The sequence below is a fragment of the Myotis myotis genome, unplaced genomic scaffold (assembly GCF_014108235.1).
Source record: "Myotis myotis isolate mMyoMyo1 unplaced genomic scaffold, mMyoMyo1.p scaffold_m19_p_11, whole genome shotgun sequence".
Taxonomy (NCBI): Eukaryota; Metazoa; Chordata; class Mammalia; order Chiroptera; family Vespertilionidae; genus Myotis; species Myotis myotis.
In genome coordinates, this window is record NW_023416315.1 from 70629447 (window position 1) to 70645838 (window position 16392).

Consider the following 16392-nt stretch of genomic DNA (forward strand, 5'->3'; position numbering starts at 1 on the left):
TTAGATTTTTTTGGTGTTGAGTTTTATAAGTTCTTTTTCATTAACACTTGATCAGATATAACACTCTGATAAAGTGTCATAGCTGATATAACAGATATAAGTGTTATATCTGTTATATCTGACGGGTGAATACGTTCTCCCATCAGTGAGTTGTCTTTTCATTTTGTTGATGGTTTTCCATGCTGTGCAGAAACTCTTTTGTGTTGTTTAGTCCCATTTGGTTATTTTTTCTTTTATTTCCCTTGCCCGAGGAGATATATTAGAAAAAATATTGCTCCAAGAAATGTCCAAGATTTTACTGCCTATGTTTTCTTCTATGACTTTTATGGTTTCAAGTCTAACATTTAAGTCTTTAATCCATTTTGAGTTTATTCTTTTGTGAGGCAGGTGGTCTAGTTTTATTTTTTCTTATGGATCTGTCCAATTTTCCAAGCCCCATTTGTTGAATAAATACAAAATAAACCAGTGAGAGAAAGTCAGTACCATATTATTTCATTTGTTGTGGAATTCAATGAACAAACTTAACTACCAGGAAAAATAGAGACAGATTCATAGAGAGCAGGCAGACAGCTCTGGGGTGTGTGTGTGTGTGCGTGTGTGTGTGTGTGTGTGTGTGTGTGCGTGTGTGTGTGTGTGTGTGTGCGTGTGTGTGTGTGTGTGCGTGTGTGTGTGCGTGTGTGTGTGTGTGTAGAGATTCGGGAAGTGGAAGAGGAACTGAGAAAGAAAAAAAGAGGAAGAACTCGTGGAGTTGGACGACAGTGTAGTTAGTGATTGTGGCAGGGGGTGAAGGTGGAAGAGGGCACAGAGGGGATAATGCTGATGGATAAAATAAAGTAAATTAAAATAAATTAATGTAATAAGTTTAGAAACAATAGTAAAACAATCAAGAATGGTAAAATGGTATTTAAAATATGTATTCCTATATAACCTAAAATTGTGCTCTCATCAAATGATATACCTAATAAAGATTATACACACTTAACTTCATATTAAATTTTATTTGAATTGTTTTAAAAATGTAAGTAAATGAAGTGGCTATGTAGCATATTCAAATCCCTTTCATTCATAGTAATATCATCAGTGAATTTGATTCTGTAAAGTGAAACAGATGGCAAACGTCAATTGCTTATCCCAATACATAACATGTGCAAAAGGTTAATTGAATTGCCCAATTATCAATTCAGAAAACAAATATGAAATACTATCCTCAAAAAATTAGACATAAGTCAATGTACTTTTTATTTATAGTTCAACTCAACTAGTGTGGTTATATTAATTACTATAATGATTTTAGCTTTATTAGAAACAAATATTTAAATGATTAATTTATTTTATAAATCAAATGTTCTTTGATCTCTTAAAGGAGAATTTTATGCTCATGACATTGCAAATGACATTCAGATATGCTTTTACTCAATATGAGTGCAGAGCAATCTTTAACCAATAATGGTGGCAATTTGTTGATCTGTTCCAGGTGCAAAACCCAATACACCAATTTCAAGCCCTGGAAGTTCTCTCAGGCAAAATTAACCCTGGAAATCATATTGAAGTGATTAAAAATTCTGTGAAGAAGATAGTGATGCTAGCTGGCTCTAGTCTCTGAAATATATGAAGAAAAAAATGGGAAAAGTCAATCCTGGATCATAGATTTCAACTCTGCAGTCAGTAGGCATCTCACTTGTTACATCCTTATTTTTTTTATGTTTTAATAGTTTTTATCTCCATATTATTCCTTTATAAATTTCATTGTCCTAACTGCAATTAGCTCCATAAATGGAAATACCCTATATAATTTTCACCTCTATGTGTCAGATTTAAAAAATATATATATTGTTTTAATGCCTGTGTATGTGGGTATGGGTGGGTCTTTAAGCTTGAAAACTACCTATGCTCAAGTACCTTAATGGAAGGTTCAGTGATAGAGATGGACACCTAGTAGTAGTTTAAATAAATTTCAAATGAATAAATTAATATTTCAGGTTTTAATGTTCAGCAATTTCTAGAATTCTTAGCACCACTGGAGAAAATGATAAATGTCCATGTTAATAAAACTTAATGTAGAATATCTTTCCAAGTTCCAGATTCATATTTTGGAATTATTACTGGACATTACACAAAAGCCCCCGTTGAACCCCAAAGTTAGACTATCAAACCTCAAACTCAAACTATTACACCAATACCTCAGTTGAACCTCAAACCTAAATTAAAACATACTATTTTATTTTTTTAAGTATGTGCTAGTCATTAGTGTCCTAGAGTTAAATCTCTACTGACTCTTGACTATGGCCTTGACTTTGAGTTTCTCAACTGCTCTCTAAATTTGCCTAAAAACTATAATTGTTAAGTCCACTCCACTGCCTGAAGATGTTGATAAGTCTTCTACAATTTGAACCACATTTTCTCTTTCCAATGCACTTCTACTTCAAGCCAGTAGCATTTCCCCTAACATGCTCTGCAGTCTTCCATTCTAAGCCTTTCCTCAAAGTGTTCCTTCTATGTGGGAAGCGCGCTCTCTCTCTCTCCTCTTCTCCACACCTTTCATTTAAAGTCATACAACTCCTAGTAATAAAGTAAATAAATTACCTTCGCTTCAGGAAAAAGTGAGCCCCAGACACTAAATATATTGTAGGCCATTATATTTTAAAAGTGTTTTGTGGGTTATGACCTATTATCAATTATTAAAAATACCTACTGACCATAAATAAATGAAAACCTGGATAAGATTAGAGCTTATAGAAATAAGCAATTATAGTCAATATAATGGGGAAAAAAGTCTCTCTCTCAGAGCTACTGGGAATCAGTATTCAGTTATCAGACTGAAGATTTAATAATACCAGAGCAGAGAATTGAAAGCAAGAATTGTGATAAGAGAAGTTGGTGGAGGTAGGCAAAGGGGGACATCAGTAATATTGTCAAACATAAAATTAAAATTAAAAAAAGAGCTCAGTCAAATAAAAGAAAAAGAACAATGATAATCATTACGGATTGCTCACCCAAGGAGCACAAAGATCAGCTGGTGACAAACTATGGGACAAATCCAGAGTATATTGTGGCTTACAGAAAACTGCCTAGGGTTCTTGCATACACATATGAAGGAGAGAGGCTTCCTTCATCTGGAACAGGTTTTATCATTAACCCAGGTAAGCACAGCTCATATGCTACAGCCCTTAGAAAATTAACAACTCAACTGTATTTAAAGAGAGAGATAAAGGAAGAGGAAAAGGAAGTAGAGACAGAGGAGGAGGAATAGCAAAAGTAGTAGGATAATATTGGCATGGTAAGACTCCTTGTCATTATAAAACAATTCCAGAAGAAAATAATAGACTTAACCAATACCTGAACTGTATAGATTACTGGCCCGTAGTAACTCTCGAATGGGGGTTACTAGGTCACACTCAGTCAGTAACAAATAAAAAAACAACTAAATAAACTATGATCAAATTAATATTTTCCTAGGAGTCAGCAATCCTGTGTGTGTGTGTGTGTGTGTGTGTGTGTGTGTGTAAAATATATGCATTAAACAAACATACATTGTTATGCTTTTTAACAATCAAATTCCATGGTGGAAATTTTGCTTTCACTAATATTGTCCAATATGGTTGCTGCTGGCAAGTACGGCAATACTAAAGATACAAGGCATGTGGAACAGCTTTATAAATAAGGGAATCTTATATTAGACAAAGGTCAGTGGGCATAATTTTATTTTACCAACAGTACACATGCAAAAGGCCAGATTGAATATCATTTTTTCTTTTTACCCTCCTAGGCATTTTAGTGCTTGAATGGTCAGAATGTGTATTTTGCATCTACTCACAAACACTCTGCATTATTAAATTTTAGAAGAACCACATTGAAAATTAACCTGACAGAAGCATGTGAAATTCCTGTAAGCAATATTCTGTGCATTAGAAAGAAAGAAGCATTTTGAACACAGCGGTTGTTGAGAATCACACAGTGTGAGAGGGTATTGCCTCCTAGAGACACTGTGTCTTATTTTTGAGGTCTATCTGGGCAGCAGGAATTAGAAAGGCAGGGCAGCTTTTAGCTAAGTGTTCCCACGGAAACTCTAAGAAATGGAAATGATAGCACTGAACAATGATCAGAACCATATTAGGAATGTATTGCTTGAAACCAATAAACAATAGCTTCTGACAAGGCAAATATCTTGGCTGTATTAATGTTAACTTATCCTAAATTCATGTCAAAAGGGCAAGCAGGTTATCCCTGAATATGTTAACACATATATCTTACATACATTATTAATATTTGTGCTTTACTCTTTCAGTTAATCATGGTAGCATTATGAACATAGTCTAATATATTTTTTTAATCCTCATCCGAGGATATTCTTTCCATTGACTTTTAGAGAGAGAGGTAGAGGGATAGACAAAGAGAGATAGAGAGAAACATGGATGTGAAAGAGACACATAGATTGGTTGCCTCCTGCATGTGCCATAACCAAGCAGGGGATCGAACCTGCGACCCGGGTACGTGGCCTTGACCAGGAATCAAACTCTCAACCTTTTGGTGCTCAGCAGCTGCTCTAACCACTGAGATCACTAGCCAGGGCCATAATCTAATGTATTTGATTTTCTTGAGAATTTTAAAAATTTGCCTGCTTTCTGTTGAGAACACTTGGTATTAAAAATATCATTGTAGCACACATTTTCACATATTTAAAAAAAAAAAGCTTGCAGAGTCCATGCAAATGTGAACTAAATCACCAAAAACACTTCAAGATTACCATCAGTCTAATTATGAAAACTAATTACAATGATAATAATATGCTGTTAATTCATATGTGTGTAAGCCCCTTTCTCCAGGACACATACTTCTGTCCAGCAATCTGAAACAGATTTGATGGTCCATATGGATAATCTAAATACTCAATAGATGTTTCTGGGTTTCTTATTCCACCAGTATTCTTTTAAGCAGTATACTTTTCTCTTCTCATCGAGGATACAATGACATATCAACCAGTGTTAATACCCAATCCACAAATAAGAATGCTATTAGAGATGATTCATTCTCAAGTTAACATGTTCTGAATATTTTGAAAGGATTAGTTAACCACACCTTCAACCCTCCACAATGAGACTTCCACTACTATTTCCATCAAGCAATCCTGGCAGTTGCTCTTGATAATAACCCAGCAGTTGTTTGGCACTCTTGGTACCAAACAGTGGCCCCCCTAATTAGCTTGGATTTGCTGCTTACACAAGTATTGGGTCTTCTTGGAAGGTATTTTTTATTCAGAACAGCAGTAACTCCTAGAGGTAAATACATAACTTCCACTATCCCTTCCTAAAAAGTCCTTTCGATTATTAGAACTAAGAATTGCAGAGCAACTTTCTTAGCAATTCACAGTAAATAAAGCACTTACCCAATGGACTCTAGTTCCATGGCAGCTCTTTTAAAAAATAATTTTTTTAATGATCTGCTCAAAATTACCAAGTGTGGCATTAGAAGAGCATTCCCTTCATTCTCTCTTTGCATTCCTGTAAAAATCATAAAGTTTTGAAGTATATACTCTTTCTTTCACATTTCAGGCATAGCTTCTTCCTTTCCCTATGTTCTGGATGAGCATTCCATGTCTCAGCTTAGTAGGTCAGACATCTATGAATTTTAAGGACCAGAATATAACCTACATATTTCTGTCTCCATTTTCTTCCTGCCATTGCCTTTCATAACTTCTGAGATTAGCATTCCTACTTAATAGTGCTATTACATATGAGTTGATCTTTGTCACTACAAAAATGTTTTAAATCAAGTTTCTGTTTTAAAATAAAGCACACAACGACAGACACTGTTATTCACCAGACCAACATCCATTCCTTCCTTATATTCTAACTAGAGGCCTGGTGAATGAAATTTGTGCACAGGTGCGGTCCCTAGGACTGGCCAGCGATCGAAGCGTGAGCGGTTGGCATGGAAGGACAGGTCCTAGCTGACCTCTGGGTCCTGGACAGCACCTAGGCCCGTGGGTCCCGCATGCGCCCCTCTACCTGAGTCATCGGACCCCCGCCCCTCGCCACCACTGCTAGTCACCATCTGCAGGGTGATTGGAGGGGTGATCAGGCCCTGTTCTCACTCGCCTTGGCCTGGCACCACCCGCTCACCTGCTCCACCATCCCGCCACAATCCTGCTCTCATCAGGGTCCATTGGGGCCAGCAATGCCTCCACTGATGCCTGCTGCCAACATTGCATTGGCAACACCCACCAGGTTCCACCACCTGGTGGTCAGCATGTCATAGCTTGAGGTCGAACTCCCAGTCAAGGGGACAATTTGCATATTAGGCTTTTATTATATAGGATAACATCTTAGTTTCATCATTTGAAGAAACAACGTGCTAAACACTGTCTGACAAAAAAAATAAATAGAATCATGTGTGATTTGAAAATTTATCTCCCTAATTAAAAAATAATTGGAAGTTAAGTCAACAAGAAAACAATGAAGAAATAAGAAAACAAGAAATAAAGAGAAAATCATTATCTATCTATCTACATCCCATGTACCCCTCTTTCTGTCTTTAGATACATTTTTAAGTAAATATCATGATTGAAACTTCAGTAGCCATCATATAATCATGAATGGTAGCCGGAGGAGGAAAGTTGTTACACCAAGAATAGCAAAAACCTAGAGAGAACTTTGGCCTTAGCTGGCATCATGACACCGTGAAATAATCAATTCTGCAATAGCCAACTCCTAGTAAGTTACCTTGATACTGAGTTACCTTTAGATATACAGTATATTTTCTACCTTGCAATTAATAGCAGTATATCCCAACCAATGTTTATGAAAAAAGAATCTAAATCTAATATAAGCATAGTAAAATACCACAAGGGAAATAACTTTTTTGAATAGAAGAGTTTGGTCACACATTTTCTGTCTGGAAAGATGTTCTTACATCATTAGTAACTGTGGCACTGAGTCCTTAGCCCCTGAATTATAGGCTTAAATATCCTTGAGGACTTCTCTACAATTGCATCTCAGCTTCTATATTATAACTAGAGTCCCGGTGCATGAAAATTCATGCACCGGCGGGGGCATCCCTCAGCCCAACCTGCCACTCTCACAGTCTGGGGGCCCTCAGGGGCGGGAGGCAACCCGGTGATCAGGGGAAGGTGACACCCCATTACACCTCTGCTGCTGCTACTGCCAGCAGCGCAAGCCTTGATCGGCCTGGTTACCTGAGCCTAGGGCAGCCCTGGGTGGCTGGGAAGCTGCCATCCAAGACTTATCTGTGCCTCAGGCCAGCTCTGGGCGGCTGGGGGCCTTAGGGACTGGGGGACTCTGGAGGCAGGTATGCGAAGTGGCTGGGCTCTCCTGGGGGCAGGCCTGGCCTTGCCGCGTGCCTGCCGCCCCAGCAGGGCTGAGAGGACTGGGCGCCGCCATCTTGTGACTGTGGGCGCTGCCATCTTTTGAGGGCGGGACAGTCAATTAGCATATTCCCTCCTTATTGGCTGTGGTCACCACCATCTGCGATGGTGTGAGGGTCAATTAGCATATTCCCTCTTTATTAGATAGGATGACTGCTTCTTAAACTATTTGGGCTTAAAATTTTTTTAAAAGTTGAAACTTTACAATTGATATAAAAGCATCCTAAAATAGTTATTATATATAAACTAAAAGTTGTTTTTATTATTTTAATTTATCACTTGCTAATAGCTACATACATGTAGTTGAATGTGTGTGTGCTGTGTATATGTATGTAGGCAGGGTGGAGTCCATGCACACTTAGCTCTCAAGAAATCAGAGAAAGATCTCACTCATAAATTGAATCTAATGAATAAAATAAACTGATGAACAAAATATATCCAGAGACATAGGAGCACAAAACAGGCTGTCGAACCTCAGAGGGAAGGCTGGATAGGGTGGGTGGCAAGAGATCAACCAAAGAACTTGTATGCATATATGCATAACTTGTGGACACATGAAATAGGGTGGTGAAGGCCTGGGGTGGGCTAGAAGAGGTCAACGGGGGAAGTGTGGGGGGAAGGGGACATATGTAATACTTTCAACAATCAAAATTAAAAAATAAAATATAAAAATGGCATGAAAATTTTCTAGTATTGTCTATTGTCTAGCAAGTATAATTTAGGACAAACTTGGGTTAAAGTTTAAAGTATTTTGTTTATTAGGTTCCACATATGAATAAGATCATGTGATACTTATCTTTCTCTAACTGGTTTATTTCACTTAGCCTAATACTCTCCAGGTACCTCCATGCTGTCTCAAAGGGTAAGTGTTCCTTTTTTTTTTTTTTATAGCTGCATAGTATTCTATGAGATTAACCTGGGAACTTATATGCATACTAGGGGCCCAGTGCATGAATTCGTGCACCTTGAAAGGATCTGTGGGCTGGGAGGTTGCAGTAGGCACAGGTGCGGTTCTCGGGCCCCTCCCACCCCAGCCTCCAGTCCCCTGTCTGCCAGCAGCCCCGTTCCTACCATTGCTGCTCCCAAACACTGATGGCACCAGCTCCGCTTTCACCCACTGATGGTGCGGAGCAGTTGGGGCTGGCGCCAGCAGCAGGTACAAGCGGGGCCATCACTGTCAGCAAGTGTGAGTGGTAGCTGCTGCCTCTATTGCCCCTCAGGAGCAGGGGGCAGTGGAGAAGCCCTCAGGGGCGATCAAGGCCAGCAGCTGCCACTCACACTCGCTGATGGCGCCGAGTGATCGGGACTGGCACCAGGCACTGAAAGCAGGTGCAAGCGGCAGCTCTGGTGCCAGCTTCAGGTGCGAACAGGACCTGTGCTGGCAGCAGGTGCAAGTGCCAGGTGTGACTGTGGCGCAGGGGAGCAAAGAATTTCCAGTAACCACCAGAGGCTTTCCCCAATGACAGCAACTGGCACCCCACCTTGGTTTGGCGCCCAAGCTCACCTGCTCCACCATCCCACCATGGCCAATGCCTACCATGTTCCTCACATGCCCCCTGGTGGTCAGTGTACATCATAGCAACCAGTTGTTTGGTTGTTCCTCCATTCAGTCTATTTGCATATTAACCTTTTATTATATAGGATATGCACAGCCCATGGATACAGACAACAGTGTGGTGAAGGCCTGGGAGGGGCAGGTGCAAGGTAGGGAAGGTCAATGGGGGGGAAAAAGGGACATTGGTAATACTTTAAACAATAAGGACAAATTAAAAACTAAAAAATAAATACATTAAAATAAGAAGAAAAAATGGTTAATGTATTATTCATTTGTATCTTTTATTTCTTTGGAGCAGGCTATATTTGGTTAATTGATTTTCACAGCTCATTGAGTTATGTCTACCTGCCAAATGTCACCTTATTTTCTTCAGTGATTTTTTTGCACTGACCACTGACCACTGTTCCTACCTGATACTAAGCAATTTTCAAGAATAGATGTTTCTCATATTATATGTAAGCTTTGGTTGATATCCAGAATGCTAAAATGGTTGTTTTTATAAACTTTGTCCATCTGTATGGTTGTTTTTGTGGACAGGATTTGCTAACCTTCTCACATAGTGACAGTGGATAATTTCTCCCCAGCACTTTTGGATCTCAAGTTATAAGATGTTGAATAATTCAGAGTGACTGAGGTAAAGATTTGCACTATGCTGAAGGTTATGGGACAGATACAGCTTTTCCAAGGGCAAAGTCTATAAGACAGTTCAATGAGAAGCACTATTTTTGTTTAGCGTGGACTGGAAAGGAAATATCATGCATTCCCTTGGATGAACCAGGTTTTAAAAAGGTTCCAAAGTACAATTACCAAAATTGCTACATTTCCCTTAGTCATGGTACCATTGATATGTCAGTATCAATATTTAGAAATAGTGAAATGACATTTTACTTGGAAATATATTCTGATGTTAGTTGCTGACACTTGCTTACTTAATGAATGCCCAATAAAGTGCTAGATATTACCTGAAAGAAATCACCACTTCGTTTCGCCAAATACCCACTTAGGCTTAAGTGACATTGGATTGTTCTCAGTGGGGTAGTCACAAAACAAATTAGGGAAGAGTGATAGAGTTTGAACATGAGTAGATAGCAATCTACATCCATAGCTTGTCCTTATCCATATATATTTAAAATATTGATACATCTACAGAAGAGAAATAAATGTATTGACAAGAACATCATGTTTAATTTAGTCCAGGAAGTGAATAGGAAGTAGTCACAGCCTTCAGAGGCTTTACAAAAATAAAAGGAGCATGTAAACCTGTTATTGCAATCATTTTGTGAATTAAGCTATAGCAGAGATCTGAGTCTTGCTAGGTAGTAAAAAGAGAGAGTGACTAATTACACCTGGGTTGGGGCAGATGGCCAGCAAAGACTCACAAAATCATATACTGTTAAAGCGTCTTTGGTGCTCATATGGGACAAGGGATAAAACTTTGTTCACACAGCCATATCATAGACAACATGACCCTTGTTGACATCATCCACAATATACATGCACATTGTATATTTAATACAGTTAATATTTTATATACATTTAGTTATGGTTCAGTTACTTTCAGTTTCCTTCATGGTGACATGTAGTCTTTCTATTGCTTCAAATTTTCAATTTTAAAGTAAATTAGGCACCAGGAATGCTATAACCCAGCCAGAGTAGCTCAGTGGTTGAGCATGCACCTAAGAAGCAGCAAGGTGTGGTTTGATTTCAGTCAGGGCACATGCCCAGGTTGCAGACTCAATCTCCATTGTGGGATGTGCAAGAGGCAGCCAATCAATGATATTCTCTCTTATCATTGATGTTTCTACCTCTCTCTCCCTCTCCCTTCCTCTCTGAAATCAATAAAAATATATATTTAAAACACAAGAAATGCTATAAGCCAAACTGTTAGCTTTTGAGGAAGTGTTTTGCTTTGTTCTTTTAGCAGTAGCAATTGATTGAAGATACACACTGTTTTTGCACTCATTTCCTTAACCTTTCAATTCTGCCTATCCATGCTTTATTTCTACAAGGAAAATATGTTTTCCCCCAATTTTATTTTTTAGTTCAGCTTCTAATGCTTTCCCATATATCTTTGTTTCCTCGCATTGATGTAGCTTAATATCCAAACAAATATTCATAATTTGCAAACCATTTATAAAAAAAATTTCAAGTGTATTTGCATTAATCAAAATCATCAAAATATTTAGATTATTCAGATATATTATATCCACAGTTGAATACCATCTTCTTAAAAGGCAATACTCTTTAAACTGCAAAATTAGATTTCTATTCAACTCAGCATTGTTTTCTTTACTTTTTCATTGTTTTTTAAATTATTTTTATTTTTTTAATCCTAACCCGAGGATATTTTTCCATTTATTTTTAGAGAGAGTGGAAAGAAAGGTGTGAGTTTGGGAGAGAGAGAAATACTGTACCAATGTGAGAGACAAATCAATCGGTTGCCTCCTACATGTGCCCTGACCCTGGTTGGGTATTTAGCCTGCAACCTCAGTACACGACCTTGACCAGGAATCAAACCCACAACCCTTATCAGGGGTGGGCAAACTTTTTGACTCGAGGGCCACAATGGGCTCTTAAACTGGACCGGAGGGCCGGAACAAAAGCATGGATGGAGTGTTTGTGTGAACTAATATAAATTCAAAGTAAACATCATTAAAAGGGTACGGTCTTTTTTTTTTTTTAGTTTTATTCATTTCAAACGGGCCGGATCCGGCCCGTGGGCCGTAGTTTTCCCACGGCTGCCTTAGGTCCATGGGCCGATGCTCTAACCCAGTGGTTCTCAACCTTCTGGCCCTTTAAATACAGTTCCTCATGTTGTGACCCAACCATAAAATTATTTTCGTTGCTACTTCATAACTGTAATGTTGCTACTGTTATGAATCATAATGTAAATATCTGATATGCAGGATAGTCGTTAGGCGACCCCTGTGAAAGGGTCATTCGACTGCCAAAGGGGTCACGACCCACAGGTTGAGAACCACTGTGAGTCTAACCACTGCTCAAAATTGGCTAGGGCTTTCATTGTTTGTTTTTAAATAATGTGTCACATCTTCAAAATTGGTGAAATTTTGCCATCACTGGTTACCACGAGTGATGAGACTCATTTTACTTTAAGCATAATATTACATGCTCCAAAATATTTTAAACATTTTAGCTAATAGTCTTTAAAAAGTTCTTGTTCAATTTGGATTTTAAGCAACCGTGTGCTTCTAGAAGATTTCCTGTGCTCTATTTGTTTCCAAAATAATCATGACAGGGAAAGCTGACTTGACCCAGCAAAATCAGAAATGCATTAATGTTTCAAAAAAAAAAAGCTGAGATAGTAAGATTAGAATATTTACACCTGAAATAGTAATTACAATTAACACTATGATACAAACTAAGCCTCAGGTGGCAATATAGACCATTCAAGACACCCCAGGGGGTTGCAGCATTGCCTGGCCAAGGGGCCTAACACCCCTAGGAGGAAGGACCAGTTTCCCAATCTCTCTGAGGTACAACCACTCCACCGGCCAGGCTATTTGGGGAAGGAATAAGCAATAATAAAGGGAAAATGCCTCTGCTGGGCACATGTGCAGTAGAAGAAAAGATGGTGAAGGGGATGTTGCTTTTTCTGAGACATGCACAGTAAGAACTAAGATGGCAACCATAGGGGCCATACCTAGCCTAAGGAGGGGGTTGGATAAGAAACACAGAACAGGAAAATTCTAGGAAATGAATTGGTTGGGAGAGGAACCCAAAGCAAGTCCAAATGTATTGGGAAATTGATTGGTTAGTTTGAAAAAGCACATGGTCTTTCCCAAGCCCAAGAAAAAAGAATCCAGAAGAACAAAACTCTCTCTCACCCAGTCATGTGCACTCTCCCCTTTCTCTCTGCATAGCAGCCATGCGGGCTTAGCAGCTGCCTGGGGTCCTGCCACTGTGTGGCCTCCAAGAGCGGCTCCAAGTGCAAACCTGAGTATAGCAGTGCAGAGCCAGCATGAGCATGGCCAGGAGCAGAGGCTGTGTTAGCTGGACTTGAAAGAGGCTAACTTGGACTAAGCTTAGTCATGGCAGAGAGTTTTTGGACACTGGCCTTTGTTCTGGGCCTGGTGAAGACAAGGTTGGACTTGTTCCCCAGTGGGACAGAAGAAGAGGAGACATTAGGAACCTGGGTGCAGCCTTCTATCTCAATCCCAATAAATCTTACCACTAACTCCCCCCCACCCACCATGTGTGGATCCTGGGAAATGCTTTTCTCACAACTACATGAAAAGAGCCCATTTCAACTAGCAACAAATATACCAATAATAAAATGTAAAAAGATGTTTTTACTGACTATTGTAATTGAAATAGGAATATTGTGAAAATTGAAGGACATTAATTAAATACTGGTAGCTTTGTTGAAATAGAATAATTACTCAAAGTGAACAAATGATCAAAACCAATTCAAGAAGAAATAAAATACATATATAGACTAACACATTCAGAAATAAAATTATTGATTAAAAATCTTCCCCCAAAGTAAAGCACCTATGGCTTAAGTGGTGAATTAAATCAAGTATATTAAAGGTTTGAAGTAGAAATAACACCAAATCACTAATACACTTTAAAAAAAATTGAACATTTTTCAACTAATTTATTCTGAGGCCAATATTTATTACCCTGATACAATAATCAGAACAATATATTGCAAGAATATAAAATTAATGTCTAATGTCCATCATGAACATATCTGCAAAAATTCTTAATGAAGTATTAACATAATTCATTCAGTAAGTAACATGTAATAGGGATTAGGCACTATGACCAAGTCAAATGCAAGGTTGGTTTAATATCTAAAACTCATCCTATCTAATAAAAGAGAAACATCATAATTCGCGTACATCTGCTACCTTTCCCATTGGCTAATCACGGTGATATGCAAATTAAACTGCCAGCCAAGATGGCGGCCGGAAGCCAGGCAGCTTGAAACTAACATGAGGCTTGCTTGGTTCAGTGACGGAGGAAAACAACATTTCCCGCCTGCCTTGCTGGCCTCTGAGCTTGCAGTTTGAAACATTGTTACAAATATAGAAGCTAAACAAAACCCCAGAAACCTGCTTTCAGCCCCCTGGGATCTCAGAGCTGGAGTTGATACAGTGTTTCGATTATAGAACCCAAACAAACCAGATACCTCCTTTCAGCAGCAGAGGCCTCAGAGCTGGAGCCAGAGCTAAAGCTGGCCCAGAATTAAAAAAAATTAAAGAAAAAAAGGAGCAGTTGGGAGCTTCAGTCACCCGCCAGCCTGAAAACAGCCCTCAGCCCCTCACCCAGACTGGCCAGGCACCCCAGTGGGGACCCCCACCCTGAAAGGTGTGTGACCAGCTGCAAGCAGCCATCAGCCCCTCACCCAGGCTGGCCAGGCACCCCAGTGGGGACCTCCACCCTGAATGGTGTGTGACCAGCTGCAAGCAGCCATCAGCCCCTCATCCAGGCTGGCCAGGCACCCCAGTGGGGACCCCCACCCTGATCCAGGACACCCTTCAGGGCAAACCAGCCAATCCCCACCCGTCACCCCAGTGGGGACCCCCACCCTGAAGGGTGTGTGACCAGCTGCAAGCAGCTATCAGCCCCTTACCCAGGCTGGCCAGGCACCCCAGTGGGGACCCCCACCCTGATCCAGGACACCCTTCAGGGCAAACCAGCCAGTCCCCACCCGTGCACCAGGCCTCTATCCTATATAGTAAAAGGGTAACATGCCTCCCAGCACTGGGATCAGCAGAGCCGCGAGGCCTCCTAGCACCGGGATCAGCGTGACAAGGGGCAGCACCCAAACCCCCTGATCTCCCTGAGGCTCTGTGTGTGACAGGGAGCGGGGCCACAACCTCCCTATCTGCCCTGCTCTGTTCGTGACAGGGGAAGGCGCCCAACCCCCTGATCAGCCCTGTTCTGTGCCTGATAGGGGGAAGCTCCCCAACCCCCTGATCAGCCCTGGTGTGCTCTGTGTGTGACAGGATGTGGCGCCCCAACCCTCCCCTCCCTCATGGGCCCTGCTCTGTGTGTGACGGGGGCAGCGCCCCAGCCCCCTGATCGGCCCTGCTCTGTGCCTGATAGGGGTGAGCTCCCCAACCCCTGATTGCCCTGCAGCTCTGTGTGTTACAGGGGGCGGGGCCACAACCTCCCTATCCGCCCTGCTGCTCTTCGTGACAGAGGGAGGTGCCCCAACGCCCTGATCAGCCCTGCTCTGTGCCTAATAGGGGGGAGCTCCCCAACCCCCTGATCACCCTGTGTCTCTGTATGTGACAGCGTGTAGTGCCCCAACCCCCTGATTGGCCCTGCTCTGTGTGTGACAGGGTGCAGCGCCACAACCCCCCCAACCCCCACGGCCCTGCTCTGTGTGTGACGGGGTAGAGCCATAACCTCCCCATCAGCCCTGCCCTGAATGTGACAGTGGCTGTGCCCCAACCCCCTGATCGGCCCTGCTCTGGGGGTGATAGAGGGCGGCGCCCCAGCCCCTTGATCCGCCCTGTTCTGTGTGTGACAGCGGGCGGTGCTCCAACTCCCCTATCGGCCCTACTCTGTGAGTGAAGGGGGGAGCTCCCCAATCCCCTGATTGGCCCTGCTCTGTGTGTGACTGGGTGGCGCCGCAACCTCCCCATTGACCCTGCCTTGAGTGTGACAGGGGGCGGTGCCCCAACCCCCCAATCGGCCCTACCCTGAGTGTGACTGAGGGTGGCATCACAACCTCCCAATTCGCCCTGCTCTGTGCATGACAGGGGGCAGCGCCCCAACTCTCCATTTGGCCCTGCTCTGAGCCCGACCAGGGGCTGCACCTAGGGATTGGGCCTGCCCTCTGCCACCTGGGAGCAGGCCTAAGCCAGCAGGTTGTTATCTCCTGAGGGGTCCCAGACTGCGAGAGGGCACAGGCCGGGCTGAGGGACTCCCCCCCACCCCCCCCCCAAGTGCACAAATTTTTGTGCACCGGGCCTCTAGTTTAATATAATATACTATATTAATAGAACAAAAAACAATTGTGTCTTAATAGATACAGATAAAGCATTTGACAACACCAGACTTCTTGATAAACTAACAGTAGAACGAATTTCCTCCACCTGATAAAAGACATTTATGAAAAAACAGCAACTATCCCTAAACGTAATGGTGAAGATGCTGATTGCTTGGTTCATCAGATCAAAAACAAGGAAAGGTTCTCTTTCATCCCTTTGATATAATATTTTACTTGAGATTTCAGCCAGCAAAATAAGGCCAAAGAAAGAAAGAGCAGACAGATTGAAATGAAATAAAACTCTATTTGCAAATGAAAGAATCTCATATGTAGATAATACCAAATACTTAAGAATAAACAAAAAACAAAATTATAGGCTACAAAATGGATTTGTAAAAGTCTCATGTATTTTGAAATTCTAGTAACAATTGCTTGGGAAACAAAATTAAGAAAATAATTATATCATAATGGAATAAAAAAATAAGATGC